Raw genomic sequence first — 17,371 nt, 5'->3', positions numbered from 1 at the left:
CCCACTTAATCTGTTAATGTCCCCAACAATACCGTATATTCGTGCAAACGGCCTACCTCCAAATGATCATATCCTTTTTTCTCAACAAGCTTTATAATAACACCATTAGCTTTTGATGCCATATTTTAATGTTTGATGATCTTCCTAACCACTCATGAATACAATATGAATTCCCTGATACCCTTTCCACAGTTCCAGAGCATGATCCTCCATTTGATCAGAGTCCTACTGTTCTGGCCTTGGTCGTCTCCAACATCGTTCTGGGGATAGTGACCCTTATACTTGTCTGGGTGCTGTGCAAGACTCGTAACAGAGATAGCAGAGGTATTACTGTATATCTAATGTATCCAATGTATCTAATGTTATGCTGATGTATCTAATGTTTCATGCATCTCTATGCAATGTACATTCTGTAAATGTCAGTTAAATAACCAAAGTATAAGCATTGTTAATTAACTACATGAGGTTAAAAAGAGATAGATTGTCATAAAAATAATAGCTGGCCTCCCTCTATTTCAATCTCTTTGAAGGGAGGACAGATGTCCCAACATCCCAGGGCAATCAGGTACATTTGTCAACATTTATAAATACAGTATATTTTCAAGAAACTGCCATTTAATTTTCCTTACAGCTAATATTCAGCTTATTTGTGCTTTTTATTTTATGAAGCTTTCTTGGAAGCAATAGGTCACTGTTCTAGATGAAGCCTTCTGATCATTGTGATCGTTGTTAATTTTTCCATGGAACTTCTGCCTGTCACTCTTCCACTGACTGTCAGGTCATTGTAGTGGGTCTACAGTCTGAACAGTCCTGTCTTTTGTAGAGTGTTTTCTTCTACAGGAGAATTGAAACATTATGTAATAGATCATGCTATCATCATAATTTATTTTCTCATGGCTCCACCCCCCTCAGAATCAAGACAGTGACGTGTTGAACTATGCAGCTGTGAGTTTCACCCCCAAGAAGAACTCCTCCTCCTCTAGAAGAGCAAGAGAGAAGACCAGCAGAGAGGATGCAGTGTACTCTGAGGTCAGATACCTGCAGCAGCAGTGAGAGGTATCACCACTGTCAAAAAGACTCCAAGAAAAACCATTTAACTATTTGTAGCCTAATGAAACTTTTAGTATCTGAAATTGGTATGGAATTTACAATGCAACAAAGAAACTGTTATTTTAACATAGTCCATATGCTAGATTTATATAATGATCCTATAATGCCTTAAATAGCCATAACTTTTTACAGCTTTTTATTGTAAGAAATTATCTGATAGACAATCCCATTTTTGCTCTATGACTGTGTTTTTAACATAATAAACCATTAATTGATACACTCCGTACATCTCTATTCTCTGTCTACAGTACATCTCTGCTACCACATATACAAATATACAATGTCATTAAAGGAATAGCAGTTTAGCTGAATATGTGTCAGGCTCCATCACACCATTAGAAATGGAGAAACACCAACACACATCTATTTCTTATCAAAGAAGAGGTGCCGTTTTATTTCACCTTTATTTAACCATGTTTAGTCTCGTTGATATACAAACACATTTTTCAGGAGATACCTTGTTCTCGCACACCATGAGAATCTCTCTGACTCCACATACCGAATAGATAGACATGTACAGTGGGGGAAAAAAAGTATTTAGTCAGCCACCAATTGTGCAAGTTCTCCCACTTAAAAAGATGAGAGAGGCCTGTAATTTTCATCATAGGTACACGTCAACTATGACAGACAAAATGAGAAAAAAAATCCAGCAAATCACATTGTAGGATCTTTAATGAATTTATTTGCAAATTATGGTGGAAAATAAGTATTTGGTCAATAACAAAAGTTTCTCAATACTTTGTTATATACCCTTTGTTGGCAATGACACAGGTCAAACGTTTTCTGTAAGTCTTCACGAGGTTTTCACACACTGTTGCTGGTATTTTGGCCCATTCCTCCATGCAGATCTCCTCTAGAGCAGTGATGTTTTGGGGCTGTCGCTGGGCAACACGGACTTTCAACTCCCTCCAAAGATTTTCTATGGGGTTGAGATCTGGAGACTGGCTAGGCCACTCCAGGACCTTGAAATGCTTCCTTCGATGCCCGGCCAGTGTGTTTGGGATCATTGTCATGCTGAAAGACCCAGCCACGTTTCATCTTCAATGCCCTTGCTGATGGAAGGAGGTTTTCACTCAAAATCTCACGATACATGGCCCCATTCATTCTTTCCTTTACACTGATCAGTCGTCCTGGTCCCTTTGCAGAAAAACAGCCCCAAAGCATGATGTTTCCACCCCCATGCTTCACAGTAGGTGTGGTGTTCTTTGGATGCAACTCAGCATTCTTTGTCCTCCAAACACGACGAGTTGAGTTTTTACCAAAAAGTTATATTTTGGTTTCATCTGACCATATGACATTCATCCAAATGCACTCTAGCAAACTTCAGACGGGCCTGGACATGTACTGGCTTAAGCAGGGGGACACGTTTGGCACTGCAGGATTTGAGTCCCTGGCGGCGTAGTGTGTTACTGATGGTAGGCTTTGTTACTTTGGTCCCAGCTCTCTGCAGGTCATTCACTAGGTCCCCCCGTGTGGTTCTGGGATTTTTGCTCACCGTTCTTGTGATCATTTTTACCCCACGGGGTGAGATCTTGCGTGGAGCCCCAGATCGAGGGAGATTATCAGTGGTCTTGTATGTCTTCCATTTCCTAATAATTGCTCCCACAGTTGATTTCTTCAAACCAAGCTGCTTACCTATTGCAGATTCAGTCTTCCCAGCCTGGTGCAGGTCTACAATTTTGTTTCTGGTGTCCTTTGACAGCTCTTTGGTCTTGGCCATAGTGGAGTTTGGAGTGTGACTGTTTGAGGTTGTGGACAGGTGTCTTTTATACTGATAACAAGTTCAAACAGGTGCCATTAATACAGGTAACGAGTGGAGGACAGAGGAGCCTCTTAAAGAATAAGTTACAGGTCTGTGAGAGGCAGAAATCTTGCTTGTTTGTAGGTGACCAAATACTTATTTTCCACCATAATTTGCAAATACATTCATTAAAAATCCTACAATGTGATTTTCTGGAAAAAAAATTCTCATTTTGTCTGTCATAGTTGACGTGTACCTATGATGAAAATTACAGGCCTCTCTCATCTTTTTAAGTGGGAGAACTTGCACAATTGGTGGCTGACTAAATACTTTTTTTCCCCACTGTATATGATTTACAATAAATGCTCTCTTTGTAAGAAGTGCAGTGTCGGTTCACACACCTACCAGGAAGGGTGTGATTTGATGTATCTCCCACCAATCATAGAAAAAAGGTTCATTTCTGCCTTTCTCTGTAACTGTCAGGGAAGAAGCCTACTGATCACAGCACTGCACCAGTCCATTTGGTTTAGGGAGGGGGAGAGTAACCACTCAGGACGGACTGCAAGATGACGCCGCTATTCATCTGTACGGTGATTCTGCATCTCACTTGTAAGTATTGTATGTAGATATTTAAACTGCCGTGTCCATTTTTCCTGTGTTTCAGTAGTTATTTACGGTAATATAACTGCCATTGTCCTCTACCTTGGTTCAACTTATTGACATGGCTTTACTGAAACGCTTATGCAAATTGTGAATTGATTAATTTACGTCTACATCAATTAGCCAAACATGAGCCCTTTACCTCTGAATGATTTACACCATTAGCAAATATTTCCATCTCCAACTATGTCCTCTGTCCTGTGTGTTCCAGATGGTACCATGCATCCCAATGTATCTCAGCCTGTGCTGACAGAAGTGATGCTCCTAGGGGGATCTGTGACTCTGGAGTGTTTCTCCACTGTAGACTCAGTGTTACCCTGTATATGGCTAAAACACACCGGGACATGGGCTTGTACCCATATAACAATCTACTATGAAAAAATGCAATTGCAGGGAGATTTCGCAAATACGTCTTGTTTTGAGCTGCAAAGGATGATTCGAGTTTTAATTTGACCCTATGGAATGTTGCCCATTCTGATGTTGGATCGTATCATTGTGGAATACTCTGGTATAATGAATAGTATTTTGGAGATGATACAAGGTCAGTGTAGAAACAGAAAGTTTAGTAGCAAACTATGTTTCCAATTTGAATTTCAGATTTTCTTCCATCAGAATGTCTAAATGTTGTTTGGTTCTCTTTAGCCAATGAATCAACTCAAGTGAACGGAACCAGGATGGACATTGAGGGTAAGACATTCTAAGACCTGATTTTTATTTATATTTATTTTTGACAAATTCTGAAAAGTATGTATTCTCCTCACACGGGGCACCAAATGTAGGTACAGTTATTATAAATGAATGTGTAGGGTTTTCTGGTCAGCAAACTTAAGAATTCCCTCTAATTTAGTAATTGTGGATGAAGTACCTATCTCTCTTTCTTTATTTTTGAATCTGAACATGGACACACAAAATTATGCTGCACTGAGCTTCTCAATAAACAAATCATAGCGTGGAAGAGGGAGTGGGCACGGTGGAGACGTTTCTGAGACAAGTTGTGTATGCTCCCATGAAGCAATAACCGTGAAATACTTCCCATCAATCTTGTTTAATAATAATAATAATAATATGCCATTTAGCAGACGCTTTTATCCAAAGAGACTTACAGTCATGTGTGCATACATTTTTACGTATGGGTGGTCCCGGGGATCGAACCCACTATCCTGGCGTTACAAGCGCCATGCTCTACCAATTGAGCTACAGAGGACTGTAAAAAAACTTGACTGGCCTGCACAGAGTGCTGACCTGAATCCCATCAAACACCTTTGGGATGAATTGGAACGCCAACTGCAAGCCAGGTCTAATCACCCAACATCAGTGCCCGTCCTCACTAATGCTCTTGTGGCTGAATGGAAGCAAGTCCCTGCAGCAATGTTCCAACATCTAGTGGAAAGCCTTCCCAGAAGAGTGGAGGCTGTCAACTCCATATTAATGGCCATGATTTTGGAATGAGATGTTCGATGAGCAGGTGTCCACATACCTTTGGTAATGTAGTGTACTTTGCAAACTGCTAGTGCCATTGAGAATTGGTTAGCCTAGGCTCTAACCCCCCTAAACCTAGTCAAGTTCCACACTGAAAATATGCATTAACATTAGTTTGATAAAGACTGAGCATATTTTCGTCAGAATCATTAAGCAAATGCCTACTCACCAAACAGACGTAGTGGCCGTAATTTATCACCATGCAGTGTTCAATGTGGAATGATTCATTAATTTAGAAAATTCCAAAGAACAGGCAGGTTTAAGTAAGTTAATATATCATACTGTAGCTATCTTCTGTATACCCCCCCCTACCTTGGCACAGCACAACTGATTGGCTAAAATGCATTAAGAAGGGAAGAAATTCCACAAATTAACTTTTAACAAGGCACCCCTGTTAATTGAAATGCATTCCAGGTGACTACCTCATGAAGCTGGTTGAGAGAATGCCAAGAGTGTGCAAAGCTGTCATCAAGGCAAAGGGTAGCAAAGGGTAGCAAAGGGTAGCAAAGAATCTCCAATATAAAATATATTTTGATTTGTTTAACACTTTTGATTCCATGTGTGCTATTTCATAGTTTTGATGTCTTCACTATTATTCTAAAATGTAGAAAATAGTAAAAATAAAGAAAAACCCTTGAATGAGTAGGTGTTCTAAAACTTTTGACTGGAAAGTGTATATTGTTAAAAAACAAGCATAATAGACATACCATGAATGTCCAGCTTGGTCCCTTCCCTGAACAGTATCTCCCCACATGAGGCCACAGCACAGTAGTAAGTCCCAGCATCAGAGAGGCTGAGGTTCCTCTTGGGGAGGTTGTAGACACAGCTCTGTGTAGGAGACCCAGTCTCAGGGATCTTCTCACACTGATCACCTCTGTCTCCATGGGTGTAAATTATTCGTGGCTGGGCTTGAGCAAGAGCAACAGACAAAGCTGAAAAAGATACATGTTTTGATTAATCGAAGACCTCAATCTCAATCTAGGTCATGCATGTTCAGGTACTATACTGAAAATTGTTACAAAGTGTAGTGTCGGACCACATATATTTAAATCCTAAATACATAGGCATTATCCTCCGTTTCAATAGTAAATGTCCACTATTACAGCTGGCTCTACATGCTCCAAATAACTGAGAGATGGCCAGACAGAGTTTAGTCATTGTCCCCCTCTGTAGATACATCCCCATCATGTATCTACCAGTGGAGGCTCCTCAGAGGAGGACGGGGAGGACCATCCTACTCAGTGAATTTCAGAAAAGATAAATAGCGAAACATTAAATAAGTTATCATTTTTAGATAAAACTAAACTAAGTATATTCACATCACCAAATACTTGAGTAAAACACACTGGTTTGCAATGACGGTCTATAGTAGCCTCAGTAGAACTCTGTAGGGTAACACCATGGTGCAGCCGGAGGCCAGCTAGCTTCTGTCCTCCTCTGAGTACATTGACTTCAATACAAAACCTAGGAGGCTCATGTTTCCCACCCCCTTCCATAGACTTACACAATAATTATGACAACTTCCGGAGGCTGTCCACCAACCTATCAGAGGTCTTGCAGCATGAGCAGACAAGTTGTCCACCCAATCAAAGGATCAGAGTCAGTGAAAGCATCTACTACTGAAAGCATAAGCTACAGCTAGCTAGCACTGCAGTGCATAAAATGTGGTGAGTAGTTGACTCGAGGAGAGAGAAAGACAATAGTTGAACAGTTTTGAACATTGTATATATTTTTTTCACTTTTATTTACTTGGCTAGAATCGAATGCAGCTAGCTAGTTTAACCTACTCAAACACCTGGCTATTTGAGAGGAGGAGACCGCGTAGATAGACACGAGAGGGAACTATATATACAACAAGCTGTTTGTATGTGGCTGCTATGAAAGTGAACTGTGTTTGCGTGTGATCAGGGCTGTATTCATTGCGCCAATTCTGTTGAAAAACGTTCTTAAACGGAAGCAAATGGAACGAAATGGGATAAACATACCTGAATTGGTCAAACAGAAACTCTCGTTTCCAACTGTTGGACTAATGATTACACTCTTCATCAGCTAGATGCAGGCAAGAGTGTGCAAGGCGGTATTGAATGTGTCACTGTCTGGCACCTTGATTACTCAAAGTTCTCTCAACCTGTGCACCTACATTGTAAACTTTCATTCATAGGCTAGGTTGTAGCAACCTCATGATGGGTACAGGGAAAATCTGAGTATCATGTATTAGCCTAAACCTATCAATGTTACATTGAGCTGGGTGAATGGAATATGAATGACGGTCTTCCAATATGCTCAAATTAAAATAAGGCCATGTTATTTAAAAAAAGTATCATCCTCCCTCATTTTAAACGGCCCCGACCACCACTGGTGTAGACTAGTCGTTCTGCCATCAGATTAGAGTGAGAGGCAGGGGGTTGGCTGTTTTGCATGGTTGGAATGATGGTCCCATGTTCTGATTGGCTGTTCTGAGACCAGCAGAGAGAAGGAAGAGGACAGCCTACTCTATCATCAGTCCTGCTTCTAAAAGTGAACTCTGAAGTTAATAAAGTCATGAATAATCAGAGGATGATTAACATTCTTATATGTTTCAGATTTTTGCACTGTATCTACACTTACAGTTGAAGTCGGAAGTTTACATACACTTAGGTTGGAGTCATTAAAACTCGTTTTTCAACCACTCCACACATTTCTTGTTAACAAACTATAGTTTTGGCAAGTCGGTTAGGACATCTACTTTGTGCATGACACAAGTAATTTTTCCAACAATTGTTTACAGACAGATTATTTCACTTATAATTCAATGTATCACAATTCCAGTGGGTCAGAAGTTTACATACACTAAATTGACTGTGCCTTTAAACAGCTTGGAAAATTCCATGTGGGCATTTTAGAGGGAAATATAAGACACATAAGTGTTCCTAAGAGTCTTATCTTTCAGGGATGGGGTCGGAATATGTTGTAACTTAAACCGTTCAAAAGATAGAGACGCATTTGTAGGAAGAAAACAGAAACTGCTCTGTTTATTACAACAGCAACTCGCGGCTACCGGACGTTACTGACGTAACCCCGGATCTATGAACCAAGAGCGATTTTGTACATCTTATTTCAGATTTTTTCTTGTGACACCATTTTTAAATCAGGGGACAGAGACTACATGGGGTCGCAACCTTTAGTTTGGGAAACGCTGACCTATATGAACCCAACCGAACCCAAACACCTATCGCAATTTTGATTGAACACAAATATGCTACATTTCTGTTTTTACACTCCACATAACACATCTGTGTCAATTTTGCTTTCTGTAAATAGACATTGTGGTCCAATACCAACTACCACGCCCACTACCAATGAAATCCCCTTTGATCTCACTGTGATCTCAGAGTGAATAAAGAGGTCTGAATCACAACCAGACAGAGCAGAATAGATCTACATACAGAATGGCGATAACCTTCCTACCAGCTCTACTGCTCTATGGATTGAGTAAGTAAGCTACTTACTGTTAAATCTAACAAGATTGACTTCATCCATCAAGTATAACCAGAATGTTCAGTGCAGCACTTCTTCCTGATTTCTAACATGTACATGTGATATCAGCGATTATAGTCATTAACTTTGTTCTTTGTGTTTCAGGTTTGGACTCTCTTTTGGTTTCTCAGTCTCAGACTGTGGAGGTCCGTACTGGGGATACCATCACCTTGCAGTGCTCCAATGTTACAACGGCTGTGGGACACACAGCATGGTTCAAGCAAGTCAACGGATCAGCGCCTGTCTGTATCTCATCTATGCATGGCTTTAATTCAACACCTGATCTCCACAATGGTTTTCAAAGGAGCCATTTAGAAATGTTCAGCAACAACACCAGTATCTTTCTCAAAATCACAAAAGTGGAAATAGCTGACTGTGGCCTGTATTTCTGTGGATTGTTTCCACATAGCCACATGTTCTTTGTCAACGCAACAGTTCTAAAAATTCAAGGTACGTTATCAACTATTTATCTGGCTTTTGATACATTTGAAAATGTTTATCAACCTATTCAGGAGTTATCATGAAAGAAAGGCAAACCATTGATGGACATATTTTTTATCATTCTAATTTTGAGAAAAAATACTTATCTATTCTTACTAATCTCAATGTTATAGGGCACAACAGAGGTGAGGAAATACAGGAGTCATCTAAAGAGCGTGAGTTTCTTTTTTCATTGTCATGTAGATTATTATTTTTGAAATGAAGAAACAAAAACGCATAATGATGAGGTCTGTCATTAAAGGGCCACCAAATGATTTAATAACATGTCATCTAATAGGACATTGTAATGGAACTATCAGTCTAGTAGGAGAGGAAGTTGATGGAACCATGTACCTCCTTCCCCTGGTTGTGATCCTGGGTGTTGTGACTGCTGTTCTGCTGATAGTCATCCTCATCCTGGTCCTCAAGATCATACGAGAGGCAAAAACACACAACACAGGTAGGAGCCCATTTCATGATAATATGGGACCTGTGAACTACACTTCAAATGTGGATGTTTTTCCCATTACATACTGTACACTGATGATCAGAAGAGTCAGTGTGTACGCTAGAATGGAATGATCCGTTAATCTGTTCTCTCATCTCTCTTTTATATCATATTCAGGACCTGATTCTCAAAGACAACCACAAAATGATCAGGTAAAAACTGCATGATTAAATACTGAATTATAAGCAATTCAGAAACGCTGAAACTTACAACTGTAGTCTATGTCATGATGTTTGCAAATCTACAGAACCAAGATCCAGATGCATTGAATTATTCCGCCCTGAATTTCACCTCCAAGAAGAGGAAGATGGAGAGGAGAAGAGAGAAGGAGCTGGACACCCATGTAGTGTATGCTGCTACAAGATGACAAAGTGGAGGAGGATGGAAGAGTAGGAAATTTGGTTTGCCATATCTTTGAATAAACATTTAAATCCTTCTATTGAATGAATGTGTACTTGAATGTGTAGTTAAAATAAATGTTTTGAAATGTAAATCAGTAAATATCTCTGTATCCCTCTCCAACTCAGTTAGGCCACACAGCTCAGTGGTACAGGGTGTGGTTAGAGAGGAGGAGTTAGAAGTAAAAACACAACTGTTTAATGGCTTCAGAGGAGTAGTTGCCTCTTTTGGCCTCTCTTAACTTAGATCTCTGTTGTGTGTTTTAGTGATTTTTTTTATAGGGTGACCCTGACGGGCAAAGTACCCAGCAGTAGACAATTGCATTATACTGATCACTTATAAAGACAAATAAAGAGTTAAACCAAAATTGCCTTTGTCATGATGTTAAACGCCAATTAGGATTTCCTGTTTGGGCTTTGCACTGATCACAGCCCCCTATTCCAAGAATGACTTATAAGGAGAATATGATAGGGGTCTGAGGTAGAGGAGGAGCGAGTGAGGGTATTGCTCACTTCCTGTTGTGTGAGTGACAGGAAGGAGAAGCTCAGTGTAGAGTGAGACCTGCTGAGGTGAACATCACTGGGTCTCTCATAGACTAACACTGGGGGATGAAATGTACCTTATGCTCTCGCTCTCTCTCGCCCGATTTTCAGTCCACCTGCCGTCAGATAGAATTGGCAAAATATTTGTGTGTAAGAGTAAATGCCTGGGTGATTTGAGGGCGTGGGGGGTGGGGTGGGGTGGCTCTTTACACACCTCTCTTCATTTGTTCATCTGGACGGTAAACACCAGACCCCTGCCGCTCAGTTAGATGTGCAAAGTATGTCAAGAATACAAACAAGCTAAAAGCATTTTCCAAACCCTGAACTATGTTGGGTTTCTTAAACTATGTGTCCTGAGTTATGAGAATACATCTGTAATCACAAACTATTTATTCTTACTTCGGGTCATTGGAGGTCGATTTGGGTCACGGGAGGACAGTCAGTTAGTCATTTGGGTCTCGAGTTGAAAACATTTAAGAACCCAATGCATTCAGGAAGAGGACAAAGTGCAGATAAAGATGGCGTGTCATCTCAATAGTTTTGTCAACTCTTCCTTCTTCAACAAAAAGAAGGTATTGGTAACAAACAAAGGTTTGAAATTAGGCCAACAAAAACATATATTATTCAATGCTATGGCGGTTACAACTAATATTAGTGTTTAATGTTGGATGCTTGTGATGAAAGCCAAGAGCCAGAAATGCAGCTTTTATGCAGTGGTGTATACATTTACATTATGGATGTCACGTTGTAGAATGGTTAGAAGACAGGCTCAGGAATACGTATTAGGGATTTTACTACTCCACCCAACACAAACACGTATATATATATACACACAAAAGGGATGTAACCCAAACAAAGAGTGAGGTGTAACACACGGGACGAGACCCGTAAACAACCAGAGCACAATACACGGTACTCACGAGACCAACAGACATGGGACAATAATCGACAAGGACAATGGGGAACAGAGGGTACATATATACACATACTAATCAGGGAGAATGGGAACCAGGTGTGCGTAATGAGACAAGTCAGTACAGGGTTGGTGGTAATGATCCATGTCAGTTTCGCCTAGAAAGCCGGTGACGTAGACCTCCGGAACTGGTGAACGGCATGAGCAGCAGTACCGGGGGGATCCGTGACAGGAGTGATCAGTGTGAGAAGAGCTCTAAGGCTGGGTCTCCTACACAGAGCTGTGTCTACAACCTCCCCAAGAGGAACCTCAGGCTCTCTGATGCTGGGACTTACTACTGTGGCCTCAAGTGGGGAGATTCAATTTGGGAAAGGGACCAAGCTGAACATTAAAGGTAATTTATTTCACTTAGATTTTGATAGGAAACTGTTTGTGTCATCTTACCTGAATAAATGACTATTACTATATTCATTTAATATTGCATTGATAGATAATGAGCATAGTAAATCATGTAATCCTTTGGTTTCAGAGTATGATTTCCCCATGACTCACACTGCTCTTGCACTGGTCACAAACATTGTGTTTGTGATTGTCATCATTCTACTGACATGTGGGATATGCAATGAAAGGACCAGAGGGCCTAAAGGTAGAGTCAGACTTGCTGTTGTTCTGCATGTTTCATGCATATTACTAGTTACACTAATATACTTGCTGTTGTGGAATTTTTCATCGACTATAATTTTTGAAGATGGCTAAACCATATTGATTGTTTTAATGAGATAGCTTGTATATTTAACGTTATTTTCTTCTTGTTTTTAATTTGAAGATGCAACTGATAGATCACCAACCCCACCAGTTGATCAGGTTAACTCTTTGTTGTATCACTTTGTTCTCCAACTCAAAAGGGTTTATCTAGTAGATAAAAGTAGATAAATGACCAGTATAATGTCTTGTTATGGCTCCACCTCTCTCACACAGAACCAAGACAGTGACATGGTAAACTATGCAGCTGTGAGTTTCACCACCAAGAAAAGCTCCTCCTCCAGAAGAGAGAGAGCCAAGACCAGCAGAAAGGACGCAGAGTACTCTGAGGTCAGGTTCTTTCAGCAGAAGTGAGACATGTGAAGACCCTCACCACATTGAACGGAAACTACATCCATATACGTTAGAAATAACTTTGAAGGCCTTGTGATGACTGGTAAAACAACTGCTTTCAGTGCATAACAGCTAAGTAAACTTGTCACGGTTCAGACAGACGACCAGAGGACCACAATTGCGTCACACCAGAAAGTTTATTAAACTTAAGGGAAAAGGGAAGTAGGGAGTGAATGAAGGCTCCAGGGGTAACAGGGATCCCGTCCAATGCGCTGGGTCTGTGCCCCCCCCAGTGGCAGCGATGCGTCCTATGAAGCCGGTGGTGGGTGGTCCAGAAGTCCTGGGGGGGGGAGACACAGACACAACAGGGCGGAATGAAACCAGGCAGCAGTACAGTTCAAGGGAAATCCAAAATACGTAGTAGCAAGGCAGAAGGCTGGTCAGAGTTACCGGGATTGAAGAGTAGTCAGGAGTCGTAATGGCAGAAGCAGGTCTGGATCTCCTGAGGCAGAAGAGTATCCAAAAAAACAGGCAGGTCCGGGGTCACAAAACCAGGGTGAGCCAGAAGCGCGAGCAAACAGGTTCCGGGTGTGAGCTTTGCAGACGATCTGACACCGGAGAGCTGAAAGACAGGGCCTTAAATACTGGGAGAGGTAGTGGGTAATGCAGCGCAGCTGGCAGAGTAATTAGAGCAGAGCAGAGCAGGGACAGGTGGAGCTAGTTAGGCTGAGTAGAGAGAGTGGTGAGCAGAGTGGAAGAAAATTAAGGTGGTAACCCGGTGGAGTGAGAGGCCCATGACAGAACCCCCCCCCCAAGGGACGGCCCCAGAAGTCCCAAGAGCAACACCACGCCGGGCGGGAGGAGGGGAGCCGGAGGAGGGCTAGAACTCCTCCGAACGGTCCGAGTGAACGTCCTCATCCTCGGAGGAAGCCGGAGGGCCGTGGTCGGGAGATGGGACAGGTCCCGAGACAGGATCAGGCACAGGACAGGAAGCCGAGCGGGCCGGACGGTTAGGGACCCCTCTGGGGCGGCCCCTACGGATTGCAGGTTGATCAGGATGCCGTTGGTGGAAAGCGGTGATGAGAGTCCTATCCACAATCCGACTAGCTGGCACCCAGGTCCTCTCCTCAGGTCCATAGCCCTCCCAGTCAATGAGGTACTGGAGACCCCTACCCCTCCGTCTGGACCGAAGCAGGCGGCGGACGGTGTAAACCAGACCACCATCGACGAGCCGTGGAGGAGGAGGACCAGGCGCAGCAGGGACCAGCGGACTCTCATGGATGGGCTTAATCTTAGACACATGGAAAGTGGGGTGCACCCTCAGGGAATTAGGCAGTTGGAGCCGGACAGCAGTTGGGCTAATCACTCTTATGATAGGGAATGGGCCAATGAACCGAGGTGCCAGCTTCTGCGACTCCACCCTGAGTGGCAGGTTCTTCGATGACAACCACACCCTTTGACCAACATGGTAGGTGGGAGCAGGAATTCTCCGACGGTTGGCCCCGGTAGTGTAGCTGGCAACGGATCTGAGGAGTGTGGCTCGGGCTTGTGACCAGGTGCGGCGACATCGACGGGCAAAAGCAAGTGCAGATGGGCAAGTAACCTCCTCTTCCTGGCTGGCAAATAGAGGAGGCTGGTATCCATAAACACATTGGAAAGGGGACATACCGATGGCAGAGCAGGTCAGAGAATTGTGTGCGTACTCCACCCATGTCAATTGCTGCGACCAGGAGTGGGGGTTGCGTGAAGTCATGCATCGCAGTGCCTTCTCGAGCTCCTGATTAGCCCGCTCTGACTGCCCATTGGATTGGGGATGGAATCCGGAAGTCAGACTGACTGTGGCTCCCAGCAGGTGACAGAACTCCTTCCAAAAAGCGGAGGAGAATTGTGGACCACGGTCAGAAACTACATCCCTTGGCAGTCCGTGGATCCGGAAGACGTGTTCCAGGACCACCTGGGCGGTCTCCTTGGCGGTTGGGAGCTTGGGGAGGGGAATGAAGTGTGCCATCTTGCTGAAACGGTCAACGATGGTGAGAATGACGGTCATGCCACTTGAAGGGGGCAGCCCCGTGACAAAGTCAAGGGCGATGTGAGACCAGGGACGTCTGGGCACAGGCAGGGGCTGCAGCAATCCGGCTGGGGGCTGGCAGGACGACTTGTGTTGGTTGCAGATGGGGCAGGCTTGGACGAATTCCCGTACATCCTTCCTCAGAGAGGGCCACCAGAACCTCTGGGCGAGCAGGTTGTAAGTGCGGGTGGAGCCAGGGTGACAAGCTAGGCGGGAGTCATGTCCCCACTGAACGACCTGGGACCTCAGGTCTTCGGGGACAAAAAGGCGGTCAGCTGGGCAAGTGCTGGGACCTGGCTGGTTACGGAGAGCCTCCAGCACCTGTTCCTCAACAGCCCAGGTCAGAGCTGCAACGATGCAGGGACTTGGCAGAATCGACACAGGGTCCTTGGAGGGGGTGTCATCCTTCTGGAATTGACGGGAGAGGGCGTCTGGCTTGGTGTTGCGTGATCCAGGCCGGTATGACAGAGTGAAATTAAACCTGGTGAAGAACAGGGCCCAGCGGGACTGCCTGGAGTTCAACCGTTTGGCCGTGCGGATGTACTCCAAGTTCTTATGATCGGTCCAAACGAGAAATGGAATGGTGGACCCCTCCAGCCAGTGACGCCACTCCTCCAAGGCAAGCTTCACAGCCAGCAGCTCACGGTTCCCTATGTCGTAATTGCACTCAGAGGGGGACAACCGACGTGAGAAAAAGGCACAGGGATGGAGCTTCCTATCCTCCGCAGCCCACTGAGAAATCACAGCACCAACTCCCACATCCGAGGCGTCCACCTCCACAATGAATTGCCGGTCCACATCAGGCATCTGGAGGATGGGAGCGGAGGTGAACCTCACCTTGAGGGTACTGAAGGCTTTGTCGGCTGCTGGGGTCCAGGTGAAGGGTTGCTTGGTGCTGGTTAGAGCAGTGAGAGGGGCAGCAACGGTACTGTAGTTCCGGATAAACTTCCTATAGAAGTTAGCAAACCCCAGAAACTGTTGCAGCTTCTTTCTGTTCTCCGGAACAGGCCATGAAGTGACTGCTGATACTTTGGCAGGATCCATTTGGATACTTCCCTCTGCCACTATGTACCCCAGGAAGGCCACTGTCTTGACGTGAAACTCACATTTCTCTGCCTTGGCGTAGAGGGAATTCTCCAGAAGACGATGAAGGACTTGCTGGACATGGCGGGTGTGTTCAGACAGGTTTCTGGAGTAGATTAAGATGTCATCCAGGTAAACGAAGACAAACTTGTTTAACATGTCCCGCAGTACATCATTCACTAGAGCCTGGAACACAGCAGGAGCATTGGTGAGGCCAAAAGGCATAACCAGATACTCGTAGTGGCCTGTTGGTGTATTGAATGCGGTTTTCCATTCATCTCCCTCCCGGATCCGCACTAGGTGGTAAGCGTTTCTGAGATCCAACTTGGTAAAAACAGTGGCTCCCTGGAGCAACTCAAAAGCAGAGGTGAGCAGAGGCAGAGGGTAACGGTTTTTCACTGTGATGTCGTTGAGTCCCCTGTAGTCGATGCAGGGGCGAAGAGATCCGTCCTTCTTCCCCACAAAGAAGAAGCCAGCACCAGCAGGAGATGAAGATGAACGGATTAATCCTGCGGACAGAGAGCCATTGATGTAGTCCTCCATGGACTTTCTTTCAGGAGCAGACAACGAATAAAGACGACCCTTTGGAGGAGCTGTTCCAGGGAGGAGGTCGATGGCACAGTCGTACGGTCGGTGAGGGGGCAGAGATGTGGCTCTTGCTTTGTTAAACACCTCTCTGAGACCATGGTAGCATTCTGGGACATTGGAGAGGTCAGGAGCGGAGTTAGTAGGTACTGGCCGAGGGGGTAGTGCGGCAGCAAGCAGGCAGGTTCGGTGGCAGTCCTCTCCCCACTCCCTGATCACCCCGGTCACCCAGTCGAGCTGAGGGTTGTGCCGGCGGAGCCATGGGTAACCCAGGATGAGGGGTTGGCCTGGAGAGGGGAGCAGGTGAAACTGGATAGTTTCTTGATGGTTTCCGGACAGACCCATCGAGACCGGGGCCGTGACATGAGTGACCGATCCGAGTAAGTGTCCGTCCAGTGCCCGGGCAGGAATAGGAGGTGTCAAACGGAGGTTCTCCAGTCCCAGTTGGCGTGCCAGCTTGATGTCCATTATGTTGGCTTCGGCGCCAGAATCCACCAGAGCAGCCAGGGTGTGAGTTGAGTCAGAGAGGCGGAGGTGAACTTGCAGCAGGGGTTTGCGGTCGGAGGACTGGATGGTCATTGAACTCAACCGGACTCCCCCTATGCCCGGTGAGCTTCGGCCCTTTAAAGGGCAGGTTACCACACGATGTCCCTCACCTCCACAATAGAGGCAGAGGTTTGAGGTGAAGCGGCGCTGGCGCTCTGCAGGAGTGAGGGAGGCTCGCCCAATCTCCATAGGCTCAGACTGATCAAGCTGACCTGGGTGAGTGGCAGTAGATGACAGGAGCCCAGTCGGATCTCTCCGAATGCCGGTAGTAGGTGGACCTTGGCGCCCCCTCTCACGACGACGGGTCTGTATCCTTCTGTCGATCCTGACAGTCAGTGCGATGGCTTCATCAAGAGTGGAAGGCAGTTCATGGGAGACCAACTCGTCCTTGATATAGTCAGCCAAACTATGGAAGAACGCGTCCACCAACGATGGTGTGTTCCAAGAACTTCGTCTAGCCAGGGTTCGGAAGTCGATGGAATGGTCTGCGACTGTACGTCTGCCTTGTCGAATACTGAACAGTTCACGAGACGCCTCTGCGGTGGGTGAATCCAGGTCAAACACCTTCAGCATCTCCTCAGCAAACAGGTCGAAGGTTGCACATGCGGGGGTTTGACGTTCGAACTCTGCTGTTCCCCAGAGTCGA

General features: G+C 44.7%; 1 pseudogene across 1 annotated transcript in view; it reads left to right on the top strand.

Annotated features, from left to right (window-relative positions):
* LOC311132577 overlaps positions 1-17,371 on the top strand; it is a 60,701-nt pseudogene that overhangs the window by 1,104 nt on the left and 42,226 nt on the right. The gene's annotated exons all lie outside the window — the stretch shown is intronic.

Source organism: Coregonus lavaretus (genome assembly GCF_964263955.1).
Source record: "Coregonus lavaretus genome assembly, chromosome: 7".
Taxonomy (NCBI): Eukaryota; Metazoa; Chordata; class Actinopteri; order Salmoniformes; family Salmonidae; genus Coregonus; species Coregonus lavaretus.
Note: the sequence above shows the minus strand (reverse complement) of the source record. Positions and strands in the feature narration are given on the sequence as shown.